The sequence below is a fragment of the Hyperoodon ampullatus genome (assembly GCF_949752795.1).
Source record: "Hyperoodon ampullatus genome assembly, chromosome: 11".
Classification (NCBI taxonomy): Eukaryota; Metazoa; Chordata; class Mammalia; order Artiodactyla; family Ziphiidae; genus Hyperoodon; species Hyperoodon ampullatus.
In genome coordinates this window covers 42,517,738-42,541,985 of record NC_136924.1, presented here as the reverse complement: position 1 = coordinate 42,541,985, position 24,248 = coordinate 42,517,738, and positions in this window count along the sequence as shown.

Genomic DNA, 24,248 nt, shown 5'->3' with positions numbered 1-24,248 from the left:
GCCCGAAGCAGGCACCTGGAGAATACATGTTGAATGAACAGTGAACTACCCGGCAAATGCACCTGTAGCAACTACTGTGTGCAGGCCATGGCCAGTGGGGGGCGGGGAGAGAAGCAACCAAGACCCCCAGGCAAGCACTCGACACCAAAGGGGCTGGTGCGGGGCTGTGGGAACAACCCACCCAGGCCTGGGGCAATCGAGGGGGCCTTCCCAGAGTCGGTGATGCCTGGTCCTAAAGCAAAGGGGATTCACAGGTTTTTTTAAAAGTAGAGAAAGGTGAGTCCAGAAATATGGCCATTCATTCACTCAAGAGCTATTCACGGAGCCCGTACTGTGTGCAGGAGATGCAAGGGTGAGCTAAGATGGTCAGGCCCTGTCACTGAGAAGCTGACAGCCTAGGAGGACAGATGTGTCCATAAGAAGGAGAGAACCACAGCGCCGGGCCTACAACAAACTAGGACAGGTCTGCAAAGGAGGGAACCCGGCTCCAGGGGGAAGGCAAAGCCCTGCCGGGACCAGGCAGAGAGCACAGCATGATAGGCAGCCAGGTGGGACCCGTGGGTAAGGGGCCTGGGCCTCACCCCACTGGGGCCAGAGGGAGTCAAGGGGGCGGTTTTACTGCAGAGGGAGCCACGCCATCGGTGGGGGGGCGGGCAGGAAAGTCTCTGTGGCCCCCTCCTGAGGAATGGCAGGGGACAGGAAAGAATAGAACGGGGCCCCATGGGAAGGTGCTGGTTCTCCAGGCAAGAGAGAGCAGGGCTCAGGGCCACAACAGCAGAAAGTGCTAGAACACTGGCCAGTAATAGCCTGGCCCTTTTAGCCCCAGCCCTCATCTTAGCCAGTACCCAGAGGTAAAGCACCTCATCCTTGGAAATTTACCATGATGCTCACGACCCCTTGTAGCCTTCAGCAGCCCTGAGCAGGGCCAGGCAGCCAGCACTCCCCACCTCAGACGAGAAACCCGGGCTGAGACAGGAGGCAACGTGTCCACAGCCCTGGGGAGCTGGGCCAGCTCTGCTCAGATCCAGCCCACCCAGCCTCGCCTGAACCCGGTTCTGGCTGGACCTTCCTTTATTCGTCTCCGGTGGCCTCTGGGAGAAACCAAGAGGCTTAAAGTTACGTGGGTTTATTGTCCTACAGCTCTGGGATCAGTAGTCCAAAGTGGGTTGGCAGGTCCGTGTTCCTTCTGGAAGCTCAGGGAAAGCCCATTTCCTTGCCTTTTCAGGCTCCTAGGGTCCCCCACGTTCCTTGGCTCATGACCCCATTCATTCAACCTCTGCCTCCATGGTCACACCTCCTCTCTGCCTCTGACCCTCCATCTCCCTCTGATCAGGATGCTTGTGATGATGTTGGGACCCCTGGGTCTCCAGGATCCTCTGGGGGACCCCAGGAGGCTGAGGGCAGCTCAGAGCTGACCACAGTGCCTTGCTGAAGGCCCTGGGCCTCCCCACGCCCCCAAGTCCTGGGGCCAAGGCACCTCCCCTCGCTCAGAGATCCCCAAACACCCAGCCTCAGGGCAAATGAATGATGTCTGTTACTTTTTCCTGTATCTTCAGAATCAGAATAAGCTGATTGGAGATTTTCAAATCCTTATCTAAACCAAGATCAGAAATATCTTCAAAGATGTCACTACCTGTTCCTCATGAGTTTAAAATGTGGGGATCTGACAAAAGCTGGTGTTGGTCCTTAAAGGCAGGAAAGGCCAGAGACAGGAAATGAGGCAGGAAGGAAGGGATGCTCTTACTATGAGCCAGGGACCCACGGGCACCCTGCACACACCCCTCAGGACTCACAGTATCATCAGGAAAAGGTGTGGGTTTACTTTTTACAGACTCAGGGTGGCTAACTGTTATCATCATCAAAATTTTACTGCCCGTACTGCAGTAGGCTGTGTGTCCTGTCCCATTGGGGGTGGGTACGGCCCCTGCGCTCACTCTGTCCTTGAGATGTGAGTGCAAGTACATGAAGAGCCTCTGTAGGGTTCCTCGCTCTCTCTGTCCCTCTTCCTTGACACCAGAATGTCCCAGAGGGGGCTCAGCTGGGGTCCCAGGGTGAAGAGCTGAGCCCCTCACGATGAGCACGGATGGAGGGATGTTTGTCGCTGCAGCAGAACTCAGCCTAAGTTGACGGACAGACACGGAGCCAGGGATTCAGGATCACAGAGCTAATCCAACATGGCAATGAGCCAACACCTATGAGTCCACCATCAAAACAGCAAGAAAACAGCTAATACCTATGTCTTGAGCATTTTCTTTATGGCAGTCACTGTGTCAAAAGCTTTATAGCCTTTCCAGTGACCCTCAGTAGGAGGAGCAACTCAAACCCTCATTTTACAGGTGAGAGACTGGGGTTCATGTGCTTTCATTGCCGCATAGATCTACCTCATTCTTTTTACCACCTGCATAATAGTCCACAATATGAATGCAGCTAATATAGGCACCCATTCCCCATCAATAAACATTTCAGTCACTTCCACTATTTTGGAATTACAAACCATGCTGCAATGACTGTCCTGCTGCACATAGGTCTTTGCATTTCTTTCTGTGGGGTACAGTCCCAGAGTGGGATTATAGAGTCAAGAATACCCAGTGCATGCTGAATTTTGATGGAAACTAAAATATAATCCAACCAAAAAAAAATAGTGCCTATTTGATTAATTTTCATTCTCATTGATAGTATAAGAAATCTGTTTCCCACTGCTGTACCAGCCCTGGACATCAGCAGTTTTAAAAATTTTACAAACTGGAGAATTGAAGAAGAATATCTCATTGTGTTTTAATTTGGAGTTTTTAAATTATTGATGAGGAGGTACATGTTCTCCAGTGATCATCAGCCATTTGATTTTGTCTTCCGTATGTCTTGAAGCAAACACCTCCTCCTGGCAAGGTAGTTACTATAGCCTAGAACATCCACCCAAATCCATCTGGAGATATGGTCCATGTCTGCTGTCTCCACACCCCCAAAAGGGCTGGCCCACCCAGAGGGAATGGATGGGAGGAAATGACACCTTACTGAAAACTTTCTAAGTGCCCCCCACTGTGTGTGACAATTTGTCCCTGGGATCTCAATTCACCCTCACAAGAACCTGTGAATCAGATATGCATCTATCATTTCACCCCCAAATCCCAAAGTCCAAAGAGCTCTAAAACCCGAAAGATTTTTCACAATTTATTTGGCAACAAAATCTGAACTGAATTCTCAAGAGACCACTTATAATCTGTTTACCACATTATTTAAGGACTCACATTTTGCTGCTAAAATAACAAACTTGATTCTGCGGTATTTGCCCTGGACCCACTGGCCAGGTTAGTGATATGTATTCCACACTGGATTATTGTTCCAAAATCCAGAAGAAAAGTTGTGAAATGGAAACCCACCTGCCTCAAGAGCTTCAGCTGAGGGCTGCAGACCTGGGTTGTTACCCCATGTTATAGATGAAGACGCTGAGAGATTGATAGCTTTCCCCCGGGCCCAGGGCTGCTGAAGGACAAAGCAAGACATTCAACTCTGACCCCAAGCCTGTGCTCATCTTTCTGCTCTTGGCCTGACCCTTCATGCCACAGAGGGGCCCCCTGACTTGTGACCTTTGGGAGCAGTGAGAGCTCAGTGACAACCCTACATTTGTAAAGGCAACAAGGGATGGGACAGGGCTGACTGATCTCCCTGGGATTTCAATTCCGGGATGTTATCATGACTCATAAATGCCACGCAGGGTCCTGGACCCCACAGGCCGTGTCCAGGTAGCCGGATAGCTCTTTCCCCACCGTGTGGCTGAAATCGGCCGGGTCAGGAAGCAGGCTGGCTCTTCTAACAGATTAGTTTAATTAAAAGTGGGCTGCATGCTTGGCCTGTGCTGGAGACAATCATTAGACAATCAAAATGCTTCAGTACAAGGAACTAATTGCATTGCACAGGGACCTTTATGCCATCAAGGCAGAATCAATCAATAATTAAATTAGAAGTGAAAATGAGCCACTCAGGCCCATGGCTCACTGACTTAGCAGACACTTCATGACCCCACTACAGGCTGAAGGCATGTAGATGAGGGGGCCTCAGCCACCAAAGTCCCTGAGGCTAACCCAGCAGAGACCCAACGGAGTGACTTGTGTTCTCATCAGGCATTGGGCAGGGCTCTTGACACAGTTGATTCTAAAATATTATAATAGTGAAATGTCTTCTCAGTTTGAAGAAAGTGAAACGAATAGGAAGGGGGGATGTAGCGGTTAGCTACTGTTACGTAACAACCTCCCCCAAACTCAGCAGGGCATGAGCAGTGGGCGTGGATTTCTCAGGCATCTACAGGTGGGCTTCGGTGGCCCCACTGATCTTGGCTGGGCTTGTTCCTGTGTCTGCAGGTCAGCTGGGATTGTCTGGCCCAGGCTGGGGGTTCTGTTCTAGCAGCAAGACCTGGGACAACCACACACTTTCATCCTCCTTCTGGGCCCACGAGTCTGGCCAAGGTGTGGTCTTCTAGTGGCAATGGCAGAGGGCAAACAGAAGCACGTGAGACCTTTGAAGGCTTAGAACTGGCACACCATCGCTTGTATCCATATGTCACCTGCCAAGTCCCAAGTCAAGGTGTGGGGAGGACCCCTGTGACGAGGCATGGCCAGGGTGTGGAAGTGGAGGGTGGGGGGAGGCATGGAGAAATGGGGCTAATAGTTCAAACCTCCACAGGAAACTCGGATTTTTTTTCTTTTGAGCTCCTTCTGTAAGCCAGTCACTTTATACAGATTTTCTCAAATAATCTGAGATGTGCCATTCTAGGAGATGTGCCTGATTACTCCCATTTTAGAGATGGGGCAGCTGAGACTCTAGGAAGCAGCCGGGCCAAGTTCATCCAATTAACAAATGGCTGGGCACAGGCCAGCCTGCTTCCAGAACATTCCACCACCCCACTGCCTTCACCCTGGCCTGGCGTCAGCAGCAGCCGGGTACTAGTCCAAACCCTGCCTCACCTGCAGTGGAGGGCCAGGGGCAAGGCTCTCCTGTTTCTGGCCGGGTTGTCTTCACTTGTGGACAAGGAAGCTTCCCAGGGCTCTGGAAGCCCCTGGAGGCTCTGCAAGTCCTGGGTTTAAGGCTAATTGACTGCTGTACCCAGCAGGTTTCTGTTATTCTCCATGAAATGGGTGACAGGGCAGGAGATGGAGCAAATACAAACCACAGAGGCTGCTGGTTAGTTCACTGTGGTTCTACTCACAGAAGCTCTGGGCTTGAAAGGACTTTTGGGGTCACTTGGCCTCATGGCTTCCAAATGTTTCTGACCATGACTATGATAGGCTGAATTATGGTCCCCAAGGATGTCCACACCTTAACCCTGCAAACCTGGGAATCTGGTACTTTACATGGTGGAAGGGACTTTGCAGGTGTGAGTTAAGCATCCTCACTGGGGAGATCATCCTGGATCAGTCAAGTGGGTCCAGTCACATCCCATGAGTCCTTAGAATTGGAAAACCTTTTCTGGCTACAGTCAGACAGAGATGTGACAGCATAAGAGTCAGAGAAATTCTCCGCTGCCGGCTTTGAAGAGGGAGGAAGGGGGTGTGAGCCACGGAATGTGGGCGCCTCTAGAAGCTGGAAAAACAAGGGAACAGATTTTCCCCTGGAGCCTCCAGAAAGGCCTTGATTTTAACCCAGTGAGTCTCACTTCAGACGTCTGACCTGGAGGACTGAGAAAGAATCAGTGTGGATTGTTTTAAGCCACTGAATTTGTGGTCATTTGCTACAGCAGCAGCAGGAAACTCATACAGTGATCTTCAGTACAAAACTTATTTTATATCACAGCCCAGTACATATACCACACACACACATCACACACCACACACGCCACACATGGACACACACACATGGACAGATACACACGGGGACACACACACACACACACACACACACACACACTGCTTCCTGGAGGCCTGAGACCCTGAATTGAGACTTGAAGGATGAGGAGGGAGATGTTCCGGAAGGTTTCTGGAAGAGCAAACACCGCAGGCAAAGGCTTGGAGAAAAAAAGAGAACACAGCACCTGGGGAGCGACCAGTTCAGGGGACAGTTTCAGGAGTGTAAGTTAAGGAGTGAGAAGTGAGTCTGAACAGAAGGGAATGCTTCATGACATGAATGTATTAAACACCCAGGGTTTCTGGGGGAGGGAGGGAAGGAGATACCGTAAGTAGAGCTATGCTTTACAAAGACCCATCAGAATGGGCAATAAACACTTGAGACTAAATGTGGGCTTCATTAAAATATGATGAGAATATAAGTTTAAAAAACAATAATATGTCTTTTTCACACCAACTAAACTAGAAAGAAATGTAAGGCTCTGATGACAAGTGTTGAGTAGGATGTGGAATACCAATCTCTTCTCTGCCAGTGGGCAACCACTCGGAGAACAGGTTGGCATTACCTGGTGAAGTTAAAAACGCACTCACAGGCTCACAATTACATACCTGGGGTATACGCCGTATGCTGTAGGAACTCTCCCACGAGTGACAGAGAACATTCAGTACCCAATAGAAAAGCAAACCAAACAAACCTAGAATCAGTCAAAGTGTCCATCAGTAGGAGAAAGGACGGGTTAAATTCTGTTCTGGTTCCACAACGGGATCCCATTCCTGAGGGAGAACTAAGGAACCAGGGCATGGACAACAGGATGGCTGGGTGGGCTCTTGGGGATGGACTGTCAGACAGCAAATGCCCTTGATTCCCCTATGTACAGCCCAAGACACACCAAACCAGAGATGCACTGTAGACAGACATGCACTTGTTTAACCTTAGGGGCAAAGTAAGAGAATGATGAATACAAAACTCGGGGCAGCGGTTACTTCCCAGGGAAGGGGGGATGGGCAGGATGCAAGCACAAACCCAGGGGCTGCAAAGGTCACATCTAATTCCCTAAGATCATGCTACTGCCAGGGTGCTCGTGATGTCTGGGTACTCTACAGCTACTGGATATATATTATTTTGATTTTACTCAATACTTAATTAAAACAACAAAGAAAAAGAAATATGAAAAAAAGACAGAAATTTGGGGAGAGTAGAGAAAAAATAGGGATCTCTAGCTACATTAGGAGCTAAAATTCTTTATCTTATTATCTAAATATTAAAAATGAAAATAAAATTACTTTTTCAATTGAATTATGGTTGATTTACAACGTGTTTGTTTCAGGTGTACAGCAAAGTGATTCAGTTATATATACATAGTCTTTTTCAGATTCTTTCCCATTATAGGTTATTACAAGATATTAAACATAGTTCCCAAAATAAAATTATTCTTGGTACATACTTACTTCCTTTAGTCATTTTCCTTCCTCTATGTATCCATACTGGGTAAGTAGTCTTTTTCAGAAGAATGTATTTTTAATATGATTATGTCACCTTAAATATTTCCTATAATTGCATGTAACAATCTTCAAATTGTGTTTTTAAGTTGTTAACATTCCACCTGACTCTTCTCAATAGGCCATATCTTTTACTTAAAAATATCTCTACAGGAATTGAAGTACCTGGTGAGCTCAGAGTAATTCTGTGAAATGGAGAGTGTTTGCAATTCTAACATTTTGGCATTGAAATGTGGAGAGATTCCAGAAGAAATGTTGTCACAGATCCTGCCTTTTGCCTCCATTCAGTGTACCGTGTTTCAATGCATATTTTTTCATGACAAAATATGTCAAATACATCATCTCTATTCACGATCCTTTTGATGTTTCACCAAACGTAGATACTGTAAAATCTTAGTCCTGGGCCTTCTGCACAAGGTTCCATTCCTGCCCACATCATCAATTTATCCAAATAAACATAGCAGCTTCATTTAAAGATTCTTCCTGTGTGTCAAGATATGCCAAGGTTTAAATAAGAATCTCAAAATAAAAACTCATACACTGAGCTCCACCCTACACCATGTCCAACTCCCCCTGGCTCCTCTAGGGATAAATTTCACTGTCTTCCTGCATGCGAGTTTTGTTTGCAATAACCGCAATTGGTGAAAAATGTTCCTGACATTTGTGGCTTGCATCCATTAAATGCTTCAATTAAACATTTCCAACTGATTTTATACAACTGCATCCAACATTGAGAGGATTTATTTACAAAAAATGTTTAGTACCATTATAGGACACTTGAGTTGATATTTTGAGCAAAGGCTCAAACATTTCTCAAATCTTGTTGATAATGAGAAAAAGGAAAGAAAGTTCTACCATGCTGAAAAAATTAAACTGTAGATTCTTTAGAATTTAACATTAACTTGATCACAAATTTGTTTATTTCAAGTCTTTCTGGGCACACACATAACAACTGCAAAATTTGACAGCTACCACTTCTGTTTGGATGGCAGATCATCACAGCTTGTTTGAATGCATCACCAGAACCCTAGCCCATTTCTGCACTTAATTTACAAAGAACATCGGTTTTTTTCCTTATTTTTTAATTGAGGTATAGTTGATGTACAATATTATGTAACTTACAGGTGTACCATATAGTGAGTCACAACTTTTCAAGGTTATAATCCATTTATAGTTATTGTAAAATATTGGCTACATTCTCCGTGTTGTACAATATATCCTTGTAGTTTATTTTACACCCGATAGTTTGTACCTCCTACTCCCCTCCCCCTATATTTCCCCTTCCCCCTTCCCTCTCCCCACTGGTAACCACTGGTTTGTTCCCTATGTCTCTGAGTCTGTTCAAAGAACATTGTTTTTACCATGACACCAGCTTCACCAAAGCAATGTTGTTTCACCAGCAACAGGAAGAACTTCAAAAGCTTTATTACGATTCCATAAATTAGATGAAAATGATTAAACCATCATTGGAATTAATGGATTTTCTTTTTGAAGCATCTGGTAAAGATGGCATAAAACTGGAATAATTTAGCTGATTCCAAATTCTGGTAATGGAGCCGACACATCTCCAGCTATTGCTTCCAGGAGAGGCATGCTGCCTGCAGCAGGGAGCGTGGCCACTGCAGACCCTTCAGGGCTGCCTAATCACAGACCGACTGGCTCACACCTGACTAGGGCTTGGATGGAGGAGCCAGCAGGTTTGAGGCCTGGCCGTCTTGAGAGTGTTCACAGCATCCACCAAACCCACCCCTCAACGCAGCTCAGGAGTGTAGGACCACATTTAAAGGGTGAAAGATCTGGCACGATGCTAAGAGAAACCAGCAGAGGTGTCATCCTAGTCATCTGGAAGGTGGGGACATTGATGGCCCGGGGGTCCTTGGGCTGCGTGAGGACCATGTAGGTTCACGTCTGTCACCATCCCTGGGCAGCTCTACAGTTTGCCGTCTTGTTATCATTATTTAATGCCTTTGAGGACAGTTGATAGGAGATATTTTAATGATCCAGGAAAGAGTTGGTTGGGAGGGGTGTTGAGAAGGACACACACTGGCTGATGAACCACAGACTATCAGCAGGGGGCTCTTTGACTCCCCCACGAGTGGCATTTTAGGTATGATTTCTGCTCTGCTCAAGACCTGCCATCACTAGAAATGGGGCCCAGAGGTCAGAAGGGACCTGATGAGGCCACAGAGCTGGAAAGAGACAAAGTCAGGGGTCAGCCAGGTTCATTAGGAGACTCAAGACCCCAGGCTGCTTTAGGGGGGGATGCAAAGGCCACCAGGCAAGACAGAGTAGGAAGGAATGACTGAACCCCCAAACTCTGTCAAGCTCCAGGCACAGAAAGACCCTCACACCCACCCGTCTCTCTAGGCCAGGCCTTCCTGTGCCCAGCTGGGCAGCAGAGAAGTCCAGGCTGCCACAGGGGTGACGACCTTGGGATGATCTCCCTGCAGATGGGACACAGTGGTCCCGGGGCCCCTCCCCGACACCCTATCCTGCCGAGGGAGGAGGTGTTAAGTGCCGGCCACCCTCTCCGTAGCAGGAGGGCTTGTATCTCACAGGTCCCTATGGCAGCATCAGCCTGAATGGGATACAGAGAAGCTGCAAAGCTGGAGGCTGCTTTTCCCAGCTCCCTCATAACACAGGAACTAGCCCTCATCCACCCACATCAGACCGTGATGCTCTGATGCTCTGAATGCTCATGCAGAGACAGCCATGCCATAGCCCAGAGTGGCATTCCCAGCCACGATGGCACCCGGGGACACAGCTTCACTGCTGAGCTCTCATACTCTGTGTAGTCCCCACACACTGTCCCCAGCCCAAATGTCCACTCCAGGCCGGGACTCACAGCAGTGCAGCCAATGCCCCTGGACTTTGGTGTCAAAGCACCAGTTGGGGGCCCCGAGCAGCCTCCCTGAATGTCCCTTCATCCTTGTGGGGTTCATCCTGGAGAGCTGCGGTGATGTCCGAGGACGATGCCCGGGCCCAGCCCCCCAGAGCATCCTGGGACCCTCAGATGCCAGGCTTCTGGGCAAGTCCACCTGGAGGACCGTCATATCCTCGAGTCTCAGGGAAACTGGCTGGAGATGACCCTCCTCCACTCCCTACCCTGCTCCCTGTCCCTCCCCCTCCCCTACTGAAAGGGTGTCACTTTGCAGAAAGCAATTCCTGGCCAGATCAGACGCCCACCTGCGCAGTGGTAACGAGAGTGCATGGATAAATCCAAACATGGTGGGCAACTGCAGCTTGCTCAGCACCACCCTGTGCTCAACCCCCAGAAAGGCTTGCGCAGCCTGAAATGCTGCCATCAGCCCCGACTGGTGGTATGTGAAACGCCACATGCGTACGCCCTCCTCAAAGAAGGCTTCCCTGGCCACCTCCTTCCCTAGACAGATCTTTGGTATAGTGCTCATTCTGACTCTGTGCCATGTGCTGGGGCCAAGGGAACCAATTCGAGATGGGACAGGACCTTGGGGAGTCCCACTCTAGGGGACAAACACACAGGAATGATGACCATGCACAGGGCAGCACAGAGCACAGCTGGACACCAAATCTGGTGGGAAACTCAAAGAGGGAGCAACGAGGATAGTCAGGGTGGGGAGCAGAGGGAGGGAAATAGGGGGAGGGGAAGGGAAGGGATGGGGAATGGGAGAAGGAAGGGGAGGGGGGGAGAGGAGCTGAGACCTGGGCATTGAGCATCAGCCCATGCATCACACTGTACCCTGGTCACCAGCTTCTCCGGCTCCTCCTCCACACTGGAAAGCCTAGAGGGCAGGGACAGGGTCTTATCCATTCATTCATTCACAATGTTTACTGAGCACTCACTGGGCACTGGGCACTGGGCACTGTCCTAGGTGCTGAAAACACAGTCCTAGCAAAGCAGACAGGCTCCCCGCCTTGGAAGCTGGCACTTCCATTCTTACCCATCTCGGAGCCCCATCTCCACACCTGGCACCCACAGATGCCCAATAAATTTTTGGGAAGAAGACTGACACAGCGTGCAAGACATCACACTGAACTGCTGGGTGTTCCTGGCGCCGCACAGCCAGTGGCTCTGTTAGAGCTGTGGACCAGTGGAAAGGAATAAATCACCTCCTCAGTCCAAATGCACAGCTGGGTCGCGGCTGCATCCTGATGGGACTGAAGACACTCTGGTGCTTCAAATAGCCGTCAGAAGCCTGAATGGATGGACAGACACATCTTTGTTCCAAGTGAATAATTAGGTTGACCAACATCAGGCTAGTGAGAAACATGACAAGTGAGTTTGAATTTGTCCTTCTTACCTCAGACACTGTCTGTTCACTCATAAAACCCTGACTGCAGAGATGTCAGCCCACTGCTTAGTCTGTAGCTTGATTTAATTGTGGAATCAATGAATGCATGCATCATCCAGTCCAAATGTAACCCAGCAGGACCCTATGGGGCCTTCTTGGAGCAGACCACCCCCCCACCCACCATGTCCTCCACCCGCCTCTTGTCTGTAGAAAAACTTTAGCTTCCTATGCTTTCCCCGAGTTCCAAAGAATAAATTTAATCCAAAAAGTGAGAAAATGCAGTAACAAAGGGAAACAGTCAAGCAAGACAAAATAATAATAGTTTAGGCATTAAACAAAGCCAAGGACCTTTACTTCTTCCTCAAGGGCTAGAGATGATATTCTGAGTCACATCCTCTGAGGTGTTTGGCAGATGTTGAAACCCCCACCAGGTGGGAGAAGTTAACTGTCTGCTGCCCAAAAGCATGTAGACCCCAGATTGGTTGGAAACAGAAGGTTGATGATGCTGACTCTTGATTACCTCACCACCAACCAGTCAGAAGAAAGTCCACGAGCAGATCACGCACCCCAGAACCCCCCTCCTCACTCTGTCTTCAAAAAACTTTCCCTGAAACCCTTCGGGGAGTTTGGGCCTTTTAAGCACTAGCTGCCTGGACTCCTTGTTTGGCGCCTGCAATAAGTACTGCACTTTCCTTCACCATGCATGACCTCGTGTCAGTAGATTGGCTTTAGGGTGCACAGCCTAGCAGACCCAAGTTTGGTTTGGTAACACAGCCACCTTAGTTTACAGGTGAGGAAAGTGAGGTCCAGGAGTGGGAAGTCTCATCCAGAGTTACAGAGAACTTTTCACAGGAGTTGGATCCAGGGAAAGACACATGCACCCCAGTGTTCATTGTAGCACTATTTACAGTAGCCAGGACATGGAAGCAACCTAAATGTCCATTGACAGAGGAATGGATAAAGAAGATGTGGTACATATATACAATAGACTAGCACTCAGCCATAAAAAAATAATGAAATAATGCCATTTGTAGCAACATGGATGGACCTAGAGATTGTCATACTGAGTGAAGCAAGTCAGAGAGAGAAGGACAAGTATCGTATGATATTGTTTATATCCAAAAAATGGTACAAATGAACTTATTTACAAAACAGAAATAGAGTTTTGGATGTAGAAAACAATCCTATGGGTACCAGGCCAGGGGGGAACAGGAGGGAGGGATAAATTGGGAGATTGAGATTGACATATACACACTACTGTATATAAAAGAGATAACCAATAAGGACCTACTGTATAGCACAGGGAACGGTACTCAGTATCTTGTAATAACCTATAATGGAAGAGAATGTAAAAAAAGAATATATGTATTTATATATATGTATAACTGAATCACTTTACTGTACACCAGAAACTAATACAACATTGTAAATCAACTATACTCCAAAAAAACCTAAATAAGTAAAGACAAAAGAATTTTTTTAAAAAAAGAGTTGGATCCAGGGAAGTCTCTGGCAAAGGACATCAGAGCCCAAGACCGGGATCCTCCGCCACCATAAGGTCCGAAAACCAGGGAGGCTCTTTGGACCGACAGAGCCCACGCTGCAGGGGACAAGGGACAGGTGTGGCTGAACCTCTGTAATCCAAGAGAGCACAGGGTTGGCCCTGACATCCCCCAGATACCTGATGCTGGGAACCCAACCCATCAGGCTCCCTTCCTGGCTAGCCTTTCACCTGTACCTGCCCTGGCAGGCCCTCCCTGCTTGGGGCAGCTGACTGTACACCAAATCCAGCCCTTGTGGGCGACTGTGAGCCACAGGAGTTCTAGGCCACCCTCTGCAGGTCAGGGCGTGCAGCGGGGTGCAGACCCCTCAGGGGCTCAGGCAGTGGCTGGACCCACCGTGAGTCTCCTGGTCCAGCTCCACCCATCTCCCCTCTCCCAAAGCTGGAGCCTAGAACACAGCTCTCCCTTCCCCAGTGATTACTTGTTTTGAAGTTTAAACAACCATGATTTCCCTTTTATGCCCTTGCATTTGTTTTCCAAGAAGATGATTACCCATTCATAAAGTATTAATGGTCTATTAATATGGAAAGACTGGGGAGAGAGCTGGGTTGTGAAAGAACACACATTTTTATTCAAATAAATTACACGGATGTTCGATTAAAATGCTCCACTTAGAATGGACACTTAGAGCACTCTCTGGGCGTCTACTGCCAATTCCCCCGCCCTTCATTATGGCCGCGCCGAACAAAAGGTCTATTCAGAACACAGCCTCTTTGCAAGCCCAGGATGGCCCCGAATCCCGGCATCCTCATTGCTTGTTCGCCTGGTACATCTCGACCCTCGAATGCACTTCTGCAGAGATAAATCAGACTCGTGGGCTGGTGCAGCAAGAGGAGGATGTAGTCCTGCCTCAGGTCCTGCTTCTCCAAACTCTACCCCGCAGCCAGATCTTTGCCACCCGTCAGCTGTCTGAGCCCCTTGACCGTCACACCAACGGCACTGAGAGAAGGTGGATCAGCCCCAAAGCTTCCCTCTGAGCAGGGACTCAGCCCCACATCTCTGTCTGACTGCTCAGGAGAAGCAATTTCTTCTGATGGCCCTGTCTTGGCTCGTGTCATGACAGCTGCTGCAGTTGGTGTGACCCCAAGGGCTCCTTTGTCTGTCCCCAAACAGATCAAGTCCAAACAGAACCGGGACTGAATCTGGCAGCAGAGATGAAATACTTCCGGAGCCTCCTTTGGAATTCTTCTTGTCTGTGTGGCTCAGACAACAACGCCACCTCCTGGGTCCCAGTAAAACCGGGGTGGGGGGTGGGGGGGGAGGATGGCCTGTGGGCTGCTGGGCACAGAAGGCTTTTTGTTGTCCCCTGTTTCTTGTAGGCAAGACTGCAGCCTCCATGACCTTCCCTGAGTTCCAAAGGGCAGATTTGAACAGTTGCTCATCAAGGGAGGAACAACCAAGAAACCACTTGAGGCGAGATTAACGGGACCAGAGAAGCTCCTCAAGATTAGAAGGCTGACCACCTGAGACCCTGCACACACCCTCATCTTGTCAGCAACCCCACCCTTGAACTATTGCTATAAAATTCCTCGTCACATCCTCCCAGGTTGGACTTCCCTGGTGGCTCAGTAGTTAAGAATCCGCCTGCCAATGCAGGGGACACGGGTTCGATCCCTGTTCCAGGAAGATCCCACATGCCACGGAGCAAATAAGCCCGTGCACCACAGCTACTGAACCTGCGCTCTGGAGCCCGTGAGACACAACTACTGAAGCCCACATGCTGCAACTACTGAAGACCGCGTGCCTAGAGCCCGTGCTCCACAGCAAGAGAAGCCACCACAACGAGAAGCCCATGCGCAGCAACGAAGACCCAACACAGCCAAAAATTAAAAATTAAAAAAAAAATCCTCCCAGGTTGGGACACATAGCTTTTCAAGGCTGGAGCCCGCTGTGTCCCCCTTTGCCTGGCAAAGCAGTAAAGCTATTCTTTTCTACTCCACCCAAAACTCTCTCTCTGAGATTCGATTTGGCACTGGTGTAGAGAGACTGAGCTTTCCGCGTCACCAGCACTGGCTTGCTTTCTGGTGGTGCCTCCAAGACTCAGGGCTGTATGATGGGGCATCACTGCCTGGAGGGAAGAGGCAGCACCAGGACCCCAAACGCCAAGTTTCCATGAGCTTCTGCCCCTCGTCGGCTGCATGCCTTGTCCTCTGTGCCTCAGTGTTCTCATCTGTAAAGTGGACACAAGAAAGACCCGGCCATGCTCTCCTCATAAGGAGCTGTGAGCATTGAATAAAATAGCAAAAGTAAAATAGTGTTGGTATCATTATTATTACAGAAAAGACAATATCGGGGCCAGATTCTGTGGGGACTGCTTTACAGCCCTTACTGCTAATTTAGACCAGAACAAAAGGCATTATTTCCATCTGACGGGAGGGGAACTGAGTGTTGGGTATCACATGACTGGCCTGAGACAACTAACGCCGGTAGAAACAGCCGGGCCGAATTTCCCACACTCCTCACCATACTGACCTCCCCTCCACTGGGAACTGTCCTTGGTTCTCTGGGGTTTGGGGGCCCTTCTCACTCCCCTCTGTGCCCCCCAAACCTGCCAGGACAAGTATCTGTATTGGGTTTGCTGGAACTCTGGCTTGGCCAGTGTCAGATTCGTTCACACCTGAAGCCAAAACACTGTCAGACAACCTCCGAGGAAGTGAATCTGCCTGGCACTGGGCCAGCCAGGAGCCGCTGCTGGAGATAGGGCAGCGGCCAGATCTGTCAGGACCCCTGGGCCCCGGGACGCAGCCTGGGGGTCCCTCCAGAGCAGCGAGAAGCAACTGAAGATCTGCATTTCTGCAGACTTTTTCCAAGATTCTCTCCTTGAGAGCTGCAGCCACACTGCACTTAGGAGACCCCACCCCCATTCCAGAGCACTGCCCCCCACGTCAGACCCGGCACAGTCCCACTGATTCCTGCGTCGTGGAAGTCAGGAAGCCCTGGTGCCAAGGAGGCCTGTGTTCGAGCCTGCCTCCTCTTGTGAGGGGCAGGTGGCAGTTTACAGGATTTCCCCAAGGGCAGCATCCTGAGACTAAGCCCCACCTGGTGGGGCTGTCGAGGAGTTGACAACTTGGTGTGTTGATGTAAAGCCGTCACCATGGTCCAGCAGAGGACACCTATGTCCAGCCCCAGAACACAGGGTTTCCTCCCACTGAAGTGTCATCAAGGATGCAACCTGCTGAGCCCCAGCCACAGGCAGCTGCAGGCAAGGCAGGGAGCTTAGTCTGGGAACAGAAATCCCCTAGGGCTTGGGTGGGCTCCTCGTGTCTCCCCCAAGGAAGTCAGTCTCAGAGAACCCGAAGGTTGGCCCAAGGGCACACATCCTGAGTGTCTTCAGTTGTGGGCAGGAGGTGGAGCTGAGCACGTCACAGGAGGACAGCTGGCTGGTGACCTCTCCAGGACCACCAGCTGGTAAGTGGCAGAGCCAGGACTTGAACTCAAGCTGCCTGGACACAAGAACGGTGCAGTGAACACTGTGCTATGCCCCTGTACAAGATGATGCCTGTAAATGCTCCACATGGCATGTGGCCGCTACTCAGCCAATGATGCTACCCTCCCCTCGGCCTTCTATGCATCCCTCAATGCCCTGCTCAAATAGCCCCTCCTCCAGAAAGACTGCTGGGATCCCAAGAGGCTGTTCCCGTTCCCCGTGTTGGGGTTCATGCTCCACAACTGAAGTTCAGCTAGGTACCGGCATCACATAGAACCCCAAGGCCCAAGTCCTGGTCACAGTGCTCCTGGGCCTCCCAGCCTTGGGGTCAGGAGACCATTGTCCCAGACCTGCCCCAGCCTGGAGGTGGTGATGAGTCCTTCTACCTTCAGTCTCCTTACATAAAATGGAGAGTTTGGACTACATGACTTTATGTGACCCCTCCCAGGTCATCTAGGGACTAGAGTCATCTGCCAGAGGACCTCCAAGTTTCCCCCCAGGTGACCTCCCCCAGGTGACCTCCCCCCCAGGTATCCTCCCCCCAAGTAACTACCCCCCAGGTATCCTCCTCTCAGGTAACCTCCCTAGAACCCCCCAGGTCACCTAGGTGCAGAGTCCCCTGCAGGGAGAGCCCGTGAGGCCTCTGGGCTGCAGCCCTGCTCTGGCTGAACATACAAAGCCCCCTCAGTCAGGGTCCTGCCCTCACTGACAGATTCCAGCTTTCACGTCTTCAAACATCTTGTACATATCCATTTCACATTCTGAATCCGAGAATCCCAGTGCGTGCAATCCTGGGTGTTGTATCTGTTGTGTTATTTGTGCTGCCTCTTGCTCACGGCATTTGCTTTCCTGGTGTGCTGGTGAAATCGTCACAGTGAGGTAGTTCATACGCTTGTGGTCTCAGTGTCTGGGGGTCGGCAAGGCTTCCAGTTGGGTCACCATCCTCCACAGGGGAGTCACTTTCTTTCTCTAGGAGCCTGGCATTGCTGCTGAGCTAGGACCTAGGTATCCAGGGTTGTCTGAAGAAGGATCAGGCTCAGCCCCCTGCCTTGCTGGGGACTCAAGGAGTGGAGGCATGGGCCCCTGGGGACCCGTTTCCCACAGGCTCAGGGTCACACTCACCCTCCATCAGTGCTCATGAGTCTTTTTTCTCCTACTTTTCTGCTTGGTGGTGTCTCCCATTTTCCTGAAATGCACCAGAAACTATGTCTACAGTGGCGTCCTGCTTCTATTGATGTAGAAAATAAAGACCATTACTCTACAGAAACAGCAAGAAAATACCACATAAACTACAGAATCATACTTGATAACCCTTCAAAGAGCTACAAACGCAAAAAAAAAAAACCTCAAAATGAACCAAATTTCAGAGAAAGACAAGGCCTTCATAAGTGAGCGAAGACCAATGGCTGCCATCATATCTGGGGTAGTTACTAAGGCTGGGGCCTCACTCCTCTGCCTGCCATAGGCCAAGACACTTGAGGCTCAAGGAGAAACCAGCCAACCCCTTTTAGCACCATGAGCTTATGTGACAGACTGGAATTTTTTTCTTTTTCTTTTTTAAAAAAATTTTTATTGAATTATAATGTTGTGTTAGTTTCAGGTGTACAGCAAAGTGATTCAGTTATACATATATATTATACATATATAATTATATATACATATAAAATATATACATATATGCACATATATACATATTACACATTTATACGTGTAATATATTACATATGTGTAATGTGTGTACATATATTATACATATATGTATATAATACATATATGTATATATACATGTATAATATATTTTATATATATATTCTTTTTTAGATGGCAGACTGGAATTTGAAAGAGACACAAAGGTAAGAATAATCTCTATTACTTGATAATGCTAAGTTAGAGGCAGATGGGGGTGAGGTTGGAAAGCAGAGCAAGATCTTGAAGTTTCATGATGTTTAGATTCCAGGGCCCTGCTGGGGATGAGATGGTGTCTGATTTTATTCTCAAAAGAGTTGAAACCATGGTTGAACTAGAACTAATCAAAGCTGTAACTAGGACTTCCCTGGTGGCACAGTGGTTAAGAATGCACCTGCCAGGGCTTCCCTGGTGGCGCAGTGGTTGAGAGTCCACCTGCTGATGCAGGGGGCACGGGTTCGTGCCCCGGTCCGGGAGGGTCCCACATGCTGCAGAGCAGCTGGGCCCGTGAGCCATGGCCACTGAGCTTGCACGTCCAGAGCCTGTGCTCCACAACGGGAGAGGCCACAACAGTGCGAGGCCCGTGTACCACACCAAAAAAAAAAAAAGAATACACCTGCCAATGCCAGGGACATGGGTTCGATCCCTGGTCTGGGAAGATCCCACATGCCGCGGAGCAACTTAGCCTGTGTGCCACAACTACTACTGAGCCTGCACTCTAGAGCCCACAAGCCACAACTACTGAAGCCCGAGCAACCTAGAGCCTGTGCACCACAACTACTGAGCCCATGCACTGCAACTACTGAAGACCACACACTCTAGGGCCCACGTGCTGCAACTAATGAGCCCACGTGCTGCAACTACTGAAGCCCGCGCACCTAGAGCCCGTGCTCCACAATGAGAAGTCACCATAATGAGAAGCCCACGCACTGCAATGAAGAGTAGCCCCTGCTCATCACAACTAGAGAAAGCCTGAACACAGCAACAAAGACCCAATGCAGCCAAAATTAAAAACCTGTAGCTAATTCCCAATGAGCTCAATTCCTGATAAGACCACAGAGATCACTCCCTTCATGGAGGATGCAAGAGGAATTGGAGTTTGGGGCTGAGGGCAAAAAGAGATCCACATGGTCTCCTGGTACTTGAAGAAGGAAAGGGCCTGACCCCACCCTCAACGCATTTGAAACCAGAGAGGAACAAAAACATATGGGAGGTGAGGTCAGCCCCAGGTCAGTTGGACTCTTGGTTGAAAATGTGACCAATAATCAAGAGAAAAAACAGTTAGTAGAGGTAAATGCCCAGATGACCCAGATGTTGGCATTAGCACATGACAACTTTAAAATTTTACTATAAGTTTGTTAAATAATTTAGAGGAAAATATGAATTCAGAATGAATGAACAGAGATTATTGACTGTTTAAAGCAATGATATCATCACGCTATGGGGTTTATAACATATAGAAATAAAATATATGACAATCATAGCACAAGAGGAAGAGGAGTTAAAGGGACTTACACTGCTGTAATGTCCTTAAAATTGTGCTTGAAGTGGTATAATATTAATGCAATGTAGATTGTGATCAATTAAGAATTTATGTTTTAATACCCAGAACAGTTACTTTAAAGGAAATAGGTACTAAAAGGTCAAGACAGGACATACAATAGAATATTTTTAAATGCTCAGTGAATCCAAGAGAAAGCAGTAAAGAATCAGAGAACTGATGGCACAAATAGAAAACAAACAGCAAGAAAGTAGATGTAAACTCAACTTTATCAGTAACTTAATTAAATGTAAATGGAATAAACACTCCAATTAGAAAGCAGGATTGTCAGATGGTATAAAATTAGAATCAAGTAAAGTTACAGAACAATAAAATCATGTAAAAAGTTTGAACAAAGTATTAGCAAACCAAAACCTGTGTGTGTGCGTGTGTCATAAACAAGTGGGACTTATTCAAGGTGCAAGGTTGGTTTAACATTTAAAACTCCACGTAATTCACCAAACCAACAGAATAAAGGAGAAAAAAATATTATCATCTCAATAGATGCAGAGAAAGCATTTGAGAAGATTCAACACTTATTCATGATTGAAAAGAAAACTCTCAGCAAAATGTAACAGAACAAACTTCCCCAATGTAATAAACAGTGCCTACAAAAAACCCTACAGCTAACATCATACTGAATGATGAAATATTGAACACTTTAAGATTAGGAAAAAGGCAAGATGTCCTCCTTCACTGCTTCTACTTGACATCATTGGGAAAGTCCTGGCTGGTGTAGGAAAGTAAGAAAAAGAAATGAAAGGCAAAAAGAGTGAACAGGATGAAGCAAAATTGTCCATATGAGCCAACATGACTGTGTATATGGAAAGCCTAAGGAATCTATGACAAAACTACTAAAAGTAACAAGCAAATTTAGCAAAATTGCAAAATGTAAAGTCAATATACAAAAACTAATTTTATTTCTATATATTAGTAATGAACAATTGGAAAATGAAAAATTTAAATACCATTTATAATAGTATCAAACATATCAAATGCCTAAGAATCCATCTAATAAAAGATATGGAAGATCTCTACACTATAAGCTATAAAACATATTGAGGGGAATTAATGTTTTCAAAACCTGAATAGGTTTGCCATACTCATCGATTAGAAAATGCAATTTTGTTAGGATACCAGTTCTCCCTAAACTGGTCTATAGAGTCCATCCAATCCCAATAAAATCCCAGCAGGCTTTTTACAGACATTGAAAAGGTAATTGTAAAATTAATCTGGAAATGTAAAAAGCCTAGAATATCCAAGAAAATCTTTGAAAAAAACCCAATAAAGTTGGGTTTTTATTGGGAGGACACTCTCTTTACCATAAAGCTACAATAATTAAGATTGTGTGATATTAGTGCAAAACAGACAAATAGATCAATGGAATGGAAGAGAGTCCAGAAATAGATCCACATATATATAGTCAACTGAGGCACCAGGGCAATTCAGCAGACAAAGGAGAGTCTTTTCAACACACGGTCGTGGAACTAGCTGACAATATGGAAAAAATAAACTTTGATCCCTCCCTCACCCCATACACGCACATTCATTCAAGATGCATCATTGACCAAAAGGTGGAAGGTAGAAATATCAATCTTCTAGAAGAAAACATGAGAAAATATCCTCAGTATTTTGGAGTAGGCAAATATTTTTTAGAGAGGACACAGGAAGTAATCATAAAGAAATATATAAATTTAATGTCATCAAAATTTTAAACTTATGCTCATCAAAGACACTATTAAGTGAAAAACAATCCACGGATCAGGAAAAATATACATGATACACATTTCTGACAAAGAACTCATAAGTATCATACATAAAGAGCTGCCATAAATCAGTAACAAAAAAGCAATCCAATTAAAAAGGGAGAAACAACTTGAATGGGCAATTCACAAAAAGAAATGTACTCGTGGTCAATAAGTACAGGCAAAGTGCTCAAACTCATTGCCTTAAATCCACAATGAGATATAGTTTCTAACCCACTGGAAGGGTTAGAAAAGGAAGACTGACAGTGAGGCGCATTGGTGAGGCTGTAGAGCCACTGGGACGCGCATACACCTCCGGGTGGGAACGTAAAACGGTTAAACCACTTTGGAAAGCTGTTTGACTGTGTATACTGAAATTAAGCATACTTTTACCACATGACCCCACAATTCCACTCCTAGGCATATACCTAAGAGAATGTATATGGCCACCAAAAAAGAAATCATGATAATAGCTAGAAACTGGAAACAGTCCCAACGCCCATCGACAGGGGAGTGAACCACCTGCCCTCCGTCCACACAGAGGGACTTACTCGGCAGTGAAAGGGGACAGCCCACGGCACTTGCAGCAGTGTGGGAGCAGCCCACAGACATTAGGGTGAGTGAAAGAGCCGGACACACCAGAACACACACTGCGTGATTCCTTCCACGGGCGGCTCAGGGGCCTGAGAAACTGGCCGCGTGAAACAACTGGGCTGACTGGTCTATTGCATCATCCACTCCTAGGGGTCTCCAGACAGGACATGAACTCCCCAGTGGCATTGCTGGCTGCTTCCTTTCTCCATACGTCCGGGACGGGGCGGGGGGTGGTCACTGGCTCACTGGGCTCCGGGCAGACAAGAGGAGGTACGTATGGACTCAGGACGAGCAATGACCACATCTGGTCACTCTTTTTTTTTTTTTTTTTTTTTTTGCGGTACGCGGGCATCTCACTGCTGCGGCCTCTCGCGTTGCGGAGCACAGGCTCCGGACGCGCAGGCTCAGTGGCCATGGCTCACGGGCCCAGCCGCTCTGCTGCATGTGGGATCCTCCCAGACCAGGGCACGAACCCGTGTCCCCTGCATCGGCAGGCGGACTCTCAACCACTGCGCCACCAGGGGAGCACCAGGGAGGAGTCGAGGGTGACGGGGAGGGGTGCAGGGCAGGCAGCCTGACACTCTCGATGGGACAGAATGTGACTCCGGCCACAAGTAGCTCCTGAATCTCAATTGCAGGTTTGGCCCTCAGCTTCCTCGTGGCTAAAAAAAAGAGGGAAGGATGAGCAGGGACCAGAAGCTCACCATCCTTATGCCAGTGACACATGCGTTCCCTCTGGCAGCTCCTTGCCTGGGACATGGACACGGGACCCCGAGACTAGCCAAGGCAATGACCTCAACCCCCTCTCAAAGGCCAGGGCACTACCTGTGCATCCTGCTTGACCCACGGCCCATTTAACTGCATTCCATGACAAACCATGATGCCCGTGACACGCTGGTCACACTCCCTGTGACCTATGAAGCCTCCGCCCAGTGGGGTCAAAATCTGCCTTGGGCAGGAGCTAGGCTGGGGACTTGCACCCCCGATAAGGGCAGAGTCAGCTGCCCTCTGTCCAGCCCTGTGTGTCCTGCCAGGTCCCCTTGACTCTGGGACACTCCTGGGCCTGAGACTGTGATTAATTTTTTTCTTTAGAGAAAATAGATTTAAATTTAATTGCTGCTTGAAAGAGAAGGGGTGGGGAGAAGCAGCTGGGGAGGAGGGACTGGAACAAAAGGAGGAAAGCAAAGGCCTGATCAATTGTTTCCATTTAAAGAGGCTGCAGTAAAATGGCTGGAAGACAGAGTTATGTGCCTCCCGAAAATGTGGCAATAAATAAGGGAAATCACCCAGAACAAATAGCACCAGCTGTTTAGGTGCACAGAGGAGCCAGGAAATATGAAGAATGGACACCCACAGCGGAAGACGATGGACAGGGCCAGCGGGGGTGGAGGCGGGGGCCAGAGACCCTCAGGCAGGTGCCCGTCCCAGGGAGGAGACAGGGTGCTTGGACACCCTGAGGAGGGACCCTCCAGCCCCTCAGCCTGGGATGCCCTGGGGGGCCTCGGGGAACAGAAAGTCCTTGGGGGGAAATTGCCCAGCCAGGGCACTGCAGTACAGGCGCATCTCCCAGCCAACATTGATTCATTCAGCTAACACTCATGAGCTCCCACAACCTGTACCTCATCCTCACGTAGCTCAGCTTTATAGGTGAGGAAGCCATGCTCAGGGCAGGTGACTGGTCTACCCAAGATCACACAGCATCTGACCCCATGTCCTGCCTGGATGTCCTCCCTATGAGCCACTTGGTCCCTGAGTTCCTGGCAGAGGCCAGGTCAGGCTAAGTGGGATCCCAGCCCCCAGAGGGTTAGGTTTGCAGAACAACCCCCCCTTCTCCATCTGGGTCCAGGAGTGTTACACAAAACAATGTCCCTCCGCATGGAAACATGAGAGGTGGAAAAGAAGCATTCCCATCTGCCAGCTTGGAGCAGTGGCTTAATGGAAAGAGCATCCATGGACAAGTCACCCACGGAGCCTCAGTTTCCCCATCTGTGAAATGGGGACAATACAACCCCAAAGTTGAAAGTGGCCACTGAAGTCACAAAGCCTGAACCCTTACACTGTGATCATTAGGCTCTCCTTGCACACCTTT